This window comes from Tursiops truncatus, chromosome 8 (assembly GCF_011762595.2).
Source record: "Tursiops truncatus isolate mTurTru1 chromosome 8, mTurTru1.mat.Y, whole genome shotgun sequence".
Lineage (NCBI taxonomy): Eukaryota > Metazoa > Chordata > Mammalia > Artiodactyla > Delphinidae > Tursiops > Tursiops truncatus.
In genome coordinates this window covers 54,846,831-54,858,853 of record NC_047041.1, presented here as the reverse complement: position 1 = coordinate 54,858,853, position 12,023 = coordinate 54,846,831, and the positions used below count along the sequence as shown (strand labels likewise).

General features: G+C 41.5%; 1 pseudogene; it reads left to right on the top strand.

Moving 5' to 3' along the window:
- The first annotated feature begins 1,704 nt into the window (after positions 1–1,704).
- On the top strand, positions 1,705–11,011 carry LOC141279345 (prefoldin subunit 4 pseudogene; annotated as a pseudogene).
- The last annotated feature ends 1,012 nt before the right edge of the window (positions 11,012–12,023 follow it).

Sequence of the window (12,023 nt, the reverse complement as noted above, 5' to 3'; positions counted from 1 at the left end):
GGATGAGGCATCAACAAATTTGTTGATTGGCTGTATAAAAAAACCTCAGACCATTCTGGTCCTGGGGCTCTGCCCACAGTTGCACAAATGCTTATTAACATTAAAATGCACGAGCAAATCCCAGAAATAACATCCTTATTGCAGGCTGTTTTTGGATGAGGATGTTATTGTTGTGGGATATTTGTGTATCAGCCATTCTGGACTCAGAGCACAGTGCCCATCTCTGCTGTCATTTGTTCTGTCACTTCAAAGTGCAGGAAAACCATGGGTGGTGATTTTAGAATCTTATTCAGAACCCTCAGGGAATGAGTCATTTCATAGTGACGACTTTTCCGGATTGCCACAGTTCAAATAAATTAAGCAACAGGACATTGTTGTTGTTGTTGTTGTTAATTTTAACCTCTTTAGAACGTAAATTTCAGAAATACATTATCCTACCATCCTGAACATGATTCTGCCATCTCTTGTTTCTTCAGAATCATTATTATGAACATAGTTATAATTTTTCAGCTCCGCAATGAGAATACACAGCCTTGCTAAAGGAGTAAGAGGGGGGCATAATTCAGGCTCAGTCTCTCCCTGGAGCAGATCCAGACCAGAGCCCAAAATCTAAGGTGGAGGCAGCTGAGCTGCCCCAGAAGTCAGAGGGGTAAGTGAGGGAACAGAGGCAGGCCCTGACCCGAGCACAGGACCAGTGAGTCTCCTGCTTCTTTGTGCATTTGAACTACGTGGGGATTTGTTAAAAAGCAGATTCTGATTCAGTAATTTGGGTTCAGTTCTGGGCTGGTATCTGAATTCTGCATTTTTAACAAGATCTCAGATGGTGCCAGTGCTGCTGAACCACAGACCACACTTTCAATATCAAGTCTTTTGTTGACCTACCAGAGGTTTGCTTGTGATTTTGTGTGGGTTTTCTTTAGCGAGTCTTTCTGTGGGGCGTCTTACAAGTACCAGGTGGCCTCTGGCAGTGTGTACACAGTGCTCTAAGTTTATGGAGCGCTCTCACTTGCCCTGTTTCCCTTCTTTCTCACAATAGTCCTGAGAGGTAAGTTAGCACCATTTTACTGACTGGGAAACCAGTTCCTGGCATCTCACAGATCACTAAAGGGAAGAACCAGGGCTCATGGCTCCACGTTTAGTGCTCTTTCCACTGCTTCTTGCTCCCTCCGCCACAACTGTGCTGTGTGCCTTACACAGCCCTATGGACTCCGCGCCGTGGGGGAGCTCTGAGGAAGATGGCTGCCTGTGCACACACACGTGTGTGCCTGTATTAGAATCAAGGGCTGATCAACAGCTGTAGCACCCGGGCCTGTGCAGTCTCACTTAGGGCACCCCAACTGAGAGTGACATTTCCTCATCCCTCCAATCTCCCCCTCAGACAATGACCTTGCCTCATATTGTATAGACTAAACCCTGGACTCACAAGCGGCAGTGACCGTCTGCAGCGTACGCTGAGATGCTGTTGGTGCCCCACTCATCGCCACTTTAAGCGTTTCCATTTCAGGGGCAGCTGGCTGGACTCCATCTCCCAGCTTTGGCCTCTCCGTCCGCCCAAGGGCTTTCTCTGGCACAGGGACCTGTTGTGCCCCATGCAGGTAGTGAAATGCTGGGAAATTTATGGCCCTCCAGTCAACCAGGGACCAATGGGAGCTGATAACGAAATAAGCCAGCTCTCTCACCTCTTAATTTGGGATAACTCGGAGGCATCTTCCCCACGCTAAGCTCCAGTTACCCACAGTGGTAACTTGCTTGGTCATGTTGCCTTTGTTTGCTGCTTTCCCCTGCCTGCCTCACTTCCCCACTCCTGTAATAGTGTTTCCAGGGATCCCCTCCTAAAGAATGACTTACACGCAACTCTTTGTCTCATGGTCTGCGGGCGGAACCCAAATTAAGACACTTCTCCCAACCACTATTCCTACTGATTTACTTACAGCTGGACCCACATGCCTGCCTTCCCTCTAGTCATAATGGAGAAAGTATTCCAGTTCCTTAGTAAGATCACACCCTCTCCCAGGGATCTGGATGACATCCTCCTGCTTCTTAAGGATTTCCCTCCTTCAATTATCTCCTTTCTCTGCAGCACCCTCTCTCTCTCTCCCTCTCTCCCTTTCCTAGATCATTCCAACCTACAAACGTGCCTCAATAGGACCCCTCAGGCCACGGTCTTCTGATTCTGGCCAAAATGGAATAACAGGGACTAGATTTCTCTTCTGCCTGAAAAAACAACAACCAAATGAAATACATGAAACAATGGTTTTCAAGATGCTAGACAACAAACACCAAAGGACAGTGATTCTTGAGAGGGGGGAACCTAACACAGGAGAGAGTTTCCAGACCCTAGAACAGGAGAACCCAGGAGGAGCTGGTGCTTGAGAAGGGAGAATTAAGAGTCCAGAGAGACTAAGGGAGATCGACCGTGCAGGACAAAGAACAGGGAAGGAGCGCGTCACAGAGAAACTCCTGGGATCTGCAGAGGGACACCTCATGTGTTCAGCAGAATGCTGATTGGCACATGTGTGTGAAGACACTATCAAAGGACTGGGGAAAGAACCACCTGGAAATATTAGAGGAAATAGTAGCTGGCACTCACACAAGGCCAGGAATAGTGTTGGTTCCCACCAGCCAGACTGAAAAGCTACATATTTCACGAGGCTTCAGGTAGAGTGCTCAAAAGAGTTTAGCCTTAGTCGTGGGGAATAATAAGCCCTGGACGAATTGCCGTTCTCATCCTGCCTAACAAACCTTAAAAGAAATACCCCAAGAGGATCAAACTGTTTCAAACTAATTTAAGTGCACCCCAGAACAAAGTTCAAGAATATTTATAGAAATATAAAAATATCCAACACTCAACAAGGTAATAGTCACAATTACTTGCATCAAATAAAAATGATCAGAAATGCAAATAAGCAGGAAAATACAACCTACAATAAGAAAACTCAAATAATCAAAACAGGCCCAGGATTACCACAGATGTAAAAACTAACAGAGGGGAACGTTTTAAAATGTTTTTATAACTACATATATGTATTGAAATTTTAAATGGAGACATAGAAGATATAAAGAGCCAATTGAAACTTTTAGAGATGAAAACTGTAATATCTGAGCTATACGGTGAATGAGATTAGCAGCAGATTAGGCATTTCAGAAGAAAAATTAGGGTACTTCATGACAATAATAGAAATTATTCAAAGTGAAACACGGGGAGTAAGAAGAAAACTTTTAAAAATGAAAAGAGCATCAGTTAACTGTGAGACAACTTCAAGCAGTCTAATATGTGTGTAATTTGGTACCCTGGGGAAACAAAAGGGAGTAGGGGACAGAAAAATACCTGAAAATAATGGCCAACGTTTCCCCAAATTTGATGAAAGCTATAAACCCACATATCCAGGAAGCTCAATGAACTGCAAGTGCAAGAAACATGAAAGACTGTACCTAGACACTTCACAGTCAACTGCTCAAAATCAATGATGAAGAGAAAACCTTAGCACCAGCACGAGGAAAAAGACATACCGCAACACGAAGGAACAAAAATAAGGATAATAACAGATTTCTCTTCAGAAACAAGCAAGAAGAGAGTGGGACAATATTTTAAAGTACTGAAGGAACTATCAACCTAAAATTCTGAACCCACTGAAAATAAGTCTCAAAAATGAAGGTGATGATTTTTGACAACACACTATGGTTATGTGGGATGTTGTCCTTAAGGGAAGCTGGGTGAGCATACATGGGAACAAAGAGATAGATCTAATGGCAAGATGATAGATTTCACCCTAACCATACAAATAATCACATTAAATGTAAATTATATACCCTCAACTAAAAGGTATAAAGCATTAGATTAAATATAAAACCAAGACTCAACGTCGTGCTTCGTCCAAGAAACTCACTCGAAAAATAAAGTCATAAATAGGTTAAAAGTAAATGGACTGAGGTGCAAACTGCTATGTATAAAATAATACAAGATTATACGATCAATTCTACAGAACAGGGAATATGGCCAATATTTTATAATAACTTTAAATGAAGTATAATCTATAAAAAATATTGAATCACTATGTTGTACACCTGAAATTAATATAATATTGTAAATCAACTATACTTCAATTTTAAGGATTGAAAAATATATACCATACTATCAATAGTACAAAGAGAGTTCGAGTGACTATATTAATGTCAGATAAAGTAGATTTCAGAGCAAAGAATATAATCAGGGATAAAGAATATCATTTCCTAATGAGAAAGGAGTGAATTCATCAGAAGGACATAATTCTAAAAGCATATGCACCTAATAATTTGAAAATATATTATAGAAAAACTGCTAGCATTGCAAGGAAAAATAGACAAAATCATAATTATGTTCAGAGACTTCAACATGTCTTTCTTATTAATTAATAGACAGAAAAGAAGTAAAGGAAAAAGAAGTTTTTACACTAAGAAAGCCAAAAGAAAGAAAAAAGGGCCCAAAACAAAAATGCCAAGTGAAAGAAGCCAGTCACAAAACTCCACATATTGTATAATTCCATGTATATGAAATGTACAGAATAGGCAAATCCATACAGAAAGTAGATCATCCCTTGCCTAGAGCTTGGGGTTCGGGGTGAGAAGAAGTGACTGCTAATAGGTATGTGGTTTTCATCTTTTTTTTCATATTGATATGATGCAAATATTCTAAAGTTGTTTGTGGAGATGATTGTCCAACTCTGTGAATACAGTAAAAACAATTGAATTTTCACTTTAAAAAGGGGAATTCTGTGGCTTGTGAATTATACCTCAATTAAGCTGTAGTTAAAGAGTTGTTTTAAATTTTGTAACTAACCCTTGGGTTAAATATCAAACAAACAAACACCCTATGGCTTCTCACTGCACTTAGGATGACATCCCTCCCCCTAACCCTGGTGCGACTGACCCTTGCCTACCTCTCTAGCCTCATCTCGTCCTTCTCCTCATTCATGTGCTCTAGCCACAGCAGCCTTCTCTCTGTTCCTAGACATGGCAAACTGATTCCTGTCTCAGGACCTTTGCACTTACTGTTAATTTTGTCTTGAAGTCTTTTCTACAGAACTGCTTCCTTCATCGTCAGACATGTTTCCCCTCAAGTATTATCTTCTCCGAAAGACCTTCCCACATTGTCCTGGCAAAAGCCTACTTCTGACTCCATGTTACCCTATTTTATCTATTCCATGGAACTTAGTACCTGAAACCACCTTCTTTGTTTATTGACATATGTGTCTGCCTGCACTAGAATATAATGTAAATTGGTTGAGGAAAAGTTTTCTTGTCTTGTTCCCTGCTATATCCACAGTTCGTAGAACAGTACCTGGCACATAGTTGTTAACTGCATAAGAGCTACCCAGGCCAAAGAGAATTGCCAGAAATGTGCACTGGTGGTAGAAATAGTAGCACTAGGGAGCAAGGCATGAAGTGTAGTGGGAGTGGGTGAAGGTCATGCCTAAGTGATACCAACCTTGCCTCTACCAGTGGCAGGGCCTGAGGGGGTAGGTTGACTGCTCTCTGCAGGTTAGCAGGCTAAAGTGCTAGCACTAGAAAGAGGCTAATGCAGTAGGAATAGATGGTTCTATACTCTTCATTAATAATTTTTAAAATTAGAAATATATAATCTATGCAGAAGAGCACATAACGTTTTTATACAGTTTAAAGGATAATTATAAATCAAACATTCGTGTAGAAGCCAACCAAGTTAAGAAATAGGACACTGCCAGCCACTCTCCAAGTCTGTGATTCTTCTTGTCACATTCCTCTTTTCTTCTCAAGACAAAACCACTCTCCTGGTTTTTATTATAGTCATGTCCTTGTTTTTGTTTTTTTTAATAGTTTATCATCTACTTGTGCATGACTAAATAATACATTTTTCAGTTTTTGAACTTTATATAAGTGAAGTTATACTGAATTTATCCTTCTATGATTTGCTTCTTTCACTCGACATTATGTTTGTAAGTTATTTCTATGTTGATGGATGTGGCTGTTCATTGTTACTGTTGTATAGTATTCCATTGAATGGACATAACACTATGTATTTTCCAGTCTAACAAAAGTGGATGGTTTTTAGTTTTTTGCTATGCTAGAAATATTTTTGTATATGTACAAGTTTTTCCAAGCCTAGTATGTGTGTGTGTGTATACATATACATTATTTTCTCACTCCCACCAGCAGTAAATAAGAGTTCTGTTACTTCACATCCTCATCAGCATTTGGTATTGTCCAGTTTTTGGATTTTAGCCATTTTAATAATTGTGTAGTAGAATGTCATTGTTGTTTTAATTTGTGTTTCTCTAGTGACAAATTATTTTGAGTGAAATCTTATTTTTCATTTTCATTTTTCTGATTATTCTTAAAGTTGTTGACCACTTGAATTTTCTCTTTATGAAGTGCTTGTTCAAGTTTTTTTGCTCATTTTTCAATTTGATTCTTATCTTTTTCTCATTATTTCCTAGAACTTCTTTATATATTCTGGGTGTAATTTCTTTTCTGGTGTAATGCATTGCACATGTTTTTCCTTACTTTATGGCTTGCGTTTCACTCTTTATCATGCCTTTTGATGAACAGAAAACCTCTGTATTTGAACTAGAGCATTTACTCTATTTATATTTATTTAAATACAGATATATTGGATTTATATCTATCATTTACTTGTGCTTCTATTTATTCTATTTACTTTATTTCTTTTTCCCTCCTTTCTCACCTTCATTTGGGTTGATTATTTGGTGCCATTCCATATTCCCCTCTACTAGTCTCAAAGATATACGCTCTGAGCAACAGCCAGCTCTACCCACCACCAGTCCCTCCCATCAGGAAACTTGCACAAGCCTCTTAGATAGCCTCAACCACCAGAGGGCAGACAGCAGAAGCAAGAAGAACTACAATCCTGCAGCCTGTGGAACAAAAACCACATTTACAGAAAGATAGACAAGATGAAAAGGCAGAGGGCTATGTACCAGATGAAGGAACAAGATAAAACCCCAGAAAAACAACTAAATGAAGTGGAGATAGGCAACCTTGCAGAAGAAGAATTCAGAATAATGATAGTGAAGATCATCCAGGACCTCGGAAAAACAATGGAGGCAAAGATCAAGAAGATGCAAGAAATGTTTAACAAAGATCTAGAAGAATAAAAGAACAAACAAACAGAGATGAACAATACAATAACTGAAATGAAAACTACACTAGAAGGAATCAATAGAAGAATAACTGAGGCAGAAGAATGGATAAGTGACCTGGAAGACAGAATGGTGGAATTCACTGCTGCAGAACAGAATAAAGAAAAAGAATGAAAATAAATGAAGACAGCCTAAGAGAACTCTGGGACAACATTAAACGCACCAACATTTGCATTATAGGGGTCCCAGAAGGAGAAGAGAGAGAGAAAGGACCCGAGACAATATTTGAAGATATTATAGTCGAAAACTTCCCTAACATGGGAAAGGAAATAGCCACCCAAGTCCAGGAAGTGCAGAGAGTCCCATACAGGATAAACCAAAGGAGAAACACACCGAGACACATAGTAATCAAATTGGCAAAAATTAAAGACAAAGAAAAATTACTGAAAGCAGCAAGGGAAAAATGACAAATAACATACACGGGAACTCCCATAAGGTTAACAGCTGATTTCTCAGCAGAAACTCTACAAGCCAGAAGGGAGTGGCATGATATACTTAAAGTGATGAAAGGGAAGAAGCTACAACCAAGATTACTCTACGCGGCAAGGATCTCATTCAGGTTCGATGGAGAAATCTAAAGCTTTACAGACAAGCAAAAGCTAAGAGAATTCAGCACCACCAAACCAGCTCTCCAACAAATGCTAAAGGAACTTCTCTAAGTGGGAAACACAAGAGAAGAAAAGGACCTACAAAAACAAACCCAAAACAATTAAGAAAATGGTCATAGGAACATACATATCGATAATTACCTTAAGCGTGAATGGATTAAATGCTCCAACCAAAAGACACAGGCTCACTGAATGGATACAAAAACAAGACCCATATATATGCTGTCTACAAGAGACCCACTTCAGACCTAGGGACACATTCAGACTGAAAGTGAGGGGATGGAAAAAGATATTCCATGCAAATGGAAATCAAAAGAAAGCTGGAGTAGCAATTCTCATATCAGATAAAATAGACTTTAAAATAAAGAATGTTACAAGAGACAAGGAAGGACACTACATAATGATCAAGGGATCAAACCAAGAAGAAGATATAACAATTATAAATATATATGCACCCAACACAGGAGCACCTCATTACATAAGGCAACTGCTAACAGCTATAAAAGAGGAAATCGACAGTAACACAATAATAGTGGGGGACTTTAACACCTCACTTACATCAATGGACAGATCATCCAAACAGAAAATAAATAAGGAAACACAAGCTTTAAATGACACAATAGACCAGATAGATTTAATTGATATTTATGAGACATTCCATCAAAAAACAGCAGATTACACTTTCTTCTCAAGTGCGCACAGAATATTCTCCAGGATAGATCACATCTTGGGTCACAAATCAAGCCACAGTAAATTTAAGAAAATTGAAATCATATCAAGATATATGCTCTGTTTTTATCTTCTTAGTGGTTTCTTTAGACATTAAAAGAGCATCATGAATTTACCAAAATCCAATGTAGTTAATATCTTTACCCTCCTCTTTTTTTTTTTTTTTTTTTGCGGTACATGGGCCTCTCACTGTTACGGCCTCTCCTTTTGCGGAGCACAGGCTCCGTACGTGCAGGCTCAGCAGCCATGGCTCACGGGCCCAGCTGCTCTGCAGCATATGGGATCTTCGCAGACCGGGGCACGAACCCTTGTCCCCTGCATCGGCAGGCGGACTCCCAACGACTGCACCACCAGGGAAGCCCTACCCTCCTCTTGAACAATAAAAGGACCCTCACTCTTGCTCTCACTCTCTCTCCCCTTTCTGGGGCTCCAATTACACTTACGTTAGACTGTTTGATATTATCTCACAGCTCTTGAGTTCTCTGTTTTGCTTGTTTGTTTTTTGTCACTCTTGTTTTCTTTGTGTCTTAGTTTAGGTAATTTCTATTGGTCTGTCTTCACTGAATCACCCCTCAGCCATTTTCAGTCTACTGACGAGCCACTGAAGGAATTTGTCATCTCTGATACTGTGATTTTTATTTCTAGGATTTCCACTAGACTCAATCTGAGTTTCCATCTCTTTGCTGAAATTCTTCCATCTGTTCTTGTGTGTTGTCCACCTTTTCCACTAGATTCTATAATATATTAATTTTAGGTATTTTAAAGTCCTCCTCTGATAGTCCCAACGTCTGGATCAGTGAGTGGGGAGATGTCCTCTTTGTCATGGGTCTGGCTGAGTCTTAGGCTGGACCTGTGTGCCTGGGCCTCAGAGGTGGGGCTTTCTCAGTGTTCCTGCCCCTCCTCCCCATGGAAGCCAATCTCTGCCTTACATTTGTGGTGAGTCTTGCACTGAATAGGATTTCCTGCCCTCCTCCGGCAGGAGGGGACCTCTAGCAGTGGTATTAGTTCAGGCTTCTGGGCCTGGGACAGTTCTCTGCCCTCTATCAGGGTAGAGGGAGTTTTCTTTTAGCCTTCTCTCATCAGCAGTGGGATCTTGCCTGTGCCCCTGGGGACAAAAATGTTCGCTACCTTTGCCCAAGTAGCTTAAGGGTTTTGTTCCAGATGAGAGTCCTGCACATCCTCACTCCCAAAGCTGCCTCTTTATAATCTTATCTGTAGTTTATCTGGCTTTTTCTTGTGAGGATGGGGGCACTTCTCCTTCCAGCTTTCTACATCTTGGGCAGTAGTGAAACCTCCCTCCTGTATTCTTAAGAAAGTAAATAGGTTTAACTTCTTTTGCCAAGTCCCTCCCCCTCCCTGCTGCCCTCTGATCTGGTTCCTCTCTGCTTTCCCTCCAACTCTGTTCTCCATTCCCAAAGTAAAAGATTCTACCTGGCATTGCAAGACCCTCCTTACAGGCGAGGATGGGCAGAAACTGAAGGGAAAATGTGGTCTTTTTAGTGGGCAGGGGTTAGGACAAGCTCTTGAATACTCATATGTTAATCATTTTTGTCCTGTCACAGCTTTAAATAATAGTAGTAATGGGAATGGGACAGGGGTCACTACACAGGATCCCATCCTGCCAAAGGGAATCCTATGAGGGATCCCGCAGTTTTTCCCTTTATTTTCCCTATTGCTGGACAAGGGGCCAAGTTAATCCGCTTAATAAAGTACTGGGGGTGAGGTGAGGGAAATGAGAAAGAGCTGAATAGTTTAGGGTTGGAGGCTTACAGGGCCTTTGAGGTGAGAGCAGCCAAACTAAGCAGAGGACAGAAGTGGACAGAAGAAAATGGATTCTGAGAGCACTGCACCGAGTGTTTTTAGATTCACTTTTCTTTTCAACAGAATCAAGTAAAGAATGGATGATTCTACCAAGATGGCAGCCACTGTGAAGAAGGTGGCTGCAGAAGATGTCAATGTTACTTTCGAAGACAAACAAAAGACACATTTGCACAGAAGACAAGTAGAATCCCAGAACTGAAGGAAGAAATAGAAGTAAAAAAGAAACAACTTCGAAATCTGGAAGATGCTTGTGGGGACATCATGCTTGCAGGTGATGACTGCTTAATGATATCAAAATGATTTAAAATTGGCGATGTTTTCATGAGCCATTCTCAACAATGAGCACAAGAAGTGTTAGAAAAAGCAAAGAAAAATTTACAAGAAGAAATTGATGCCTTAGAATCCAGACTGCAGTCAATTCAGTGAGTATTAGATTTGGAAGTTCAGTCATATGCAAAATTTGGGAGCAACATAAATCTTGAAGCTGATGAAAGTTGAACATCTTATAAGACCTTAAAAATTTGTTTAATAAACTTGAATAATTCTTTTGTTATCATAAAATATTGACTATATTCCCTGAGTTGTACAATATATCCTTGTAGCTTATTTTACACATAATAGTTTAAACCTCTTAATCCCCTCCCCTCTTCCCTCTCCCCACTGGTAACCACTAGTTTGTCCTCTGTATTAAACTTGAATAATGTTTAAAATGACTTTTTTTTAAAAAAAGAAGGATAAATTATTCTATTGGCTTTATCTGTTTAGGTGCACTTCTTAAATGCAATTCCAGTCTGAGAGTGAACCCTGAGTGTCTCTGGCTTCAGAAGGGCTCCGCTGCAGGCTTGCTGTGGATGTACCAGGCTGTGTTAAGGACTTTAAGGATGAAGAAACTGAGGGTCAGAGGTGGTGGGAGCCTCACCCCTAGTCACACAGCTAAGAAATGTCAGAGCTTGGACACAAATCCAGCTAGGTCTGGCTTTCTAGCCTGAGGTCTTTCAGTCTTGCGGCTCAGATGGCTCTCCTTTGATCAGCCACTGACCCCTAGCCTCATTCCTGCCCCCTCACACTTCCTGCCTCCGCACTCCCCCACCCCTGCCGCTCCGTCTGTCCTCCGTAGGGCCGGGTGTTGCCTCAGGGCCCGGCTGAGCCTGCACCCTATCCAGCTCCTGCCATATCAGCCTCTAGAGACATCTCCCCCTGCCCCCATCAGTAAGAAGGAGAGAAAGTTCTTTGCTTCCTGACACTCCCCAGACAGCCGGGCCCCAGGGCTTGCAGCCAAGTGGAACCCCTCCGGGTGCCCCCAGCCTGGGCTCCGGGTGCGCTCCCTGTCACAGCCCAGGAATGTGGGCATCCAAGCATCAGCAGCAGACACGCTGGCTGTCAGCCGAGCCAGGGCTCCTGATAACTGACAGGAGCTGAAAGAACCATTAGAGAGGAAGGCTGGCTCGAGGGGCATGTTTCAGGGTCGCCTGGGCTAGGCAGAACGGTGCAAGGCAGCCAGGACTGGCAGCCTCAGAGAAGCCACTGCCTGCGGGGCCTCGGTTTCCCTATCTGTAGAACAGGGATGGTGTTTCTTGCCCTGCCTGCCTCACCAGGCAGCTGTGAGAAAATGAACATGGTTGTCTGTACTACCCGGTTGAATTGCCTACTCCAGCCCATCTCAGAGAACCACAGGGGAAACTGAGGCCCC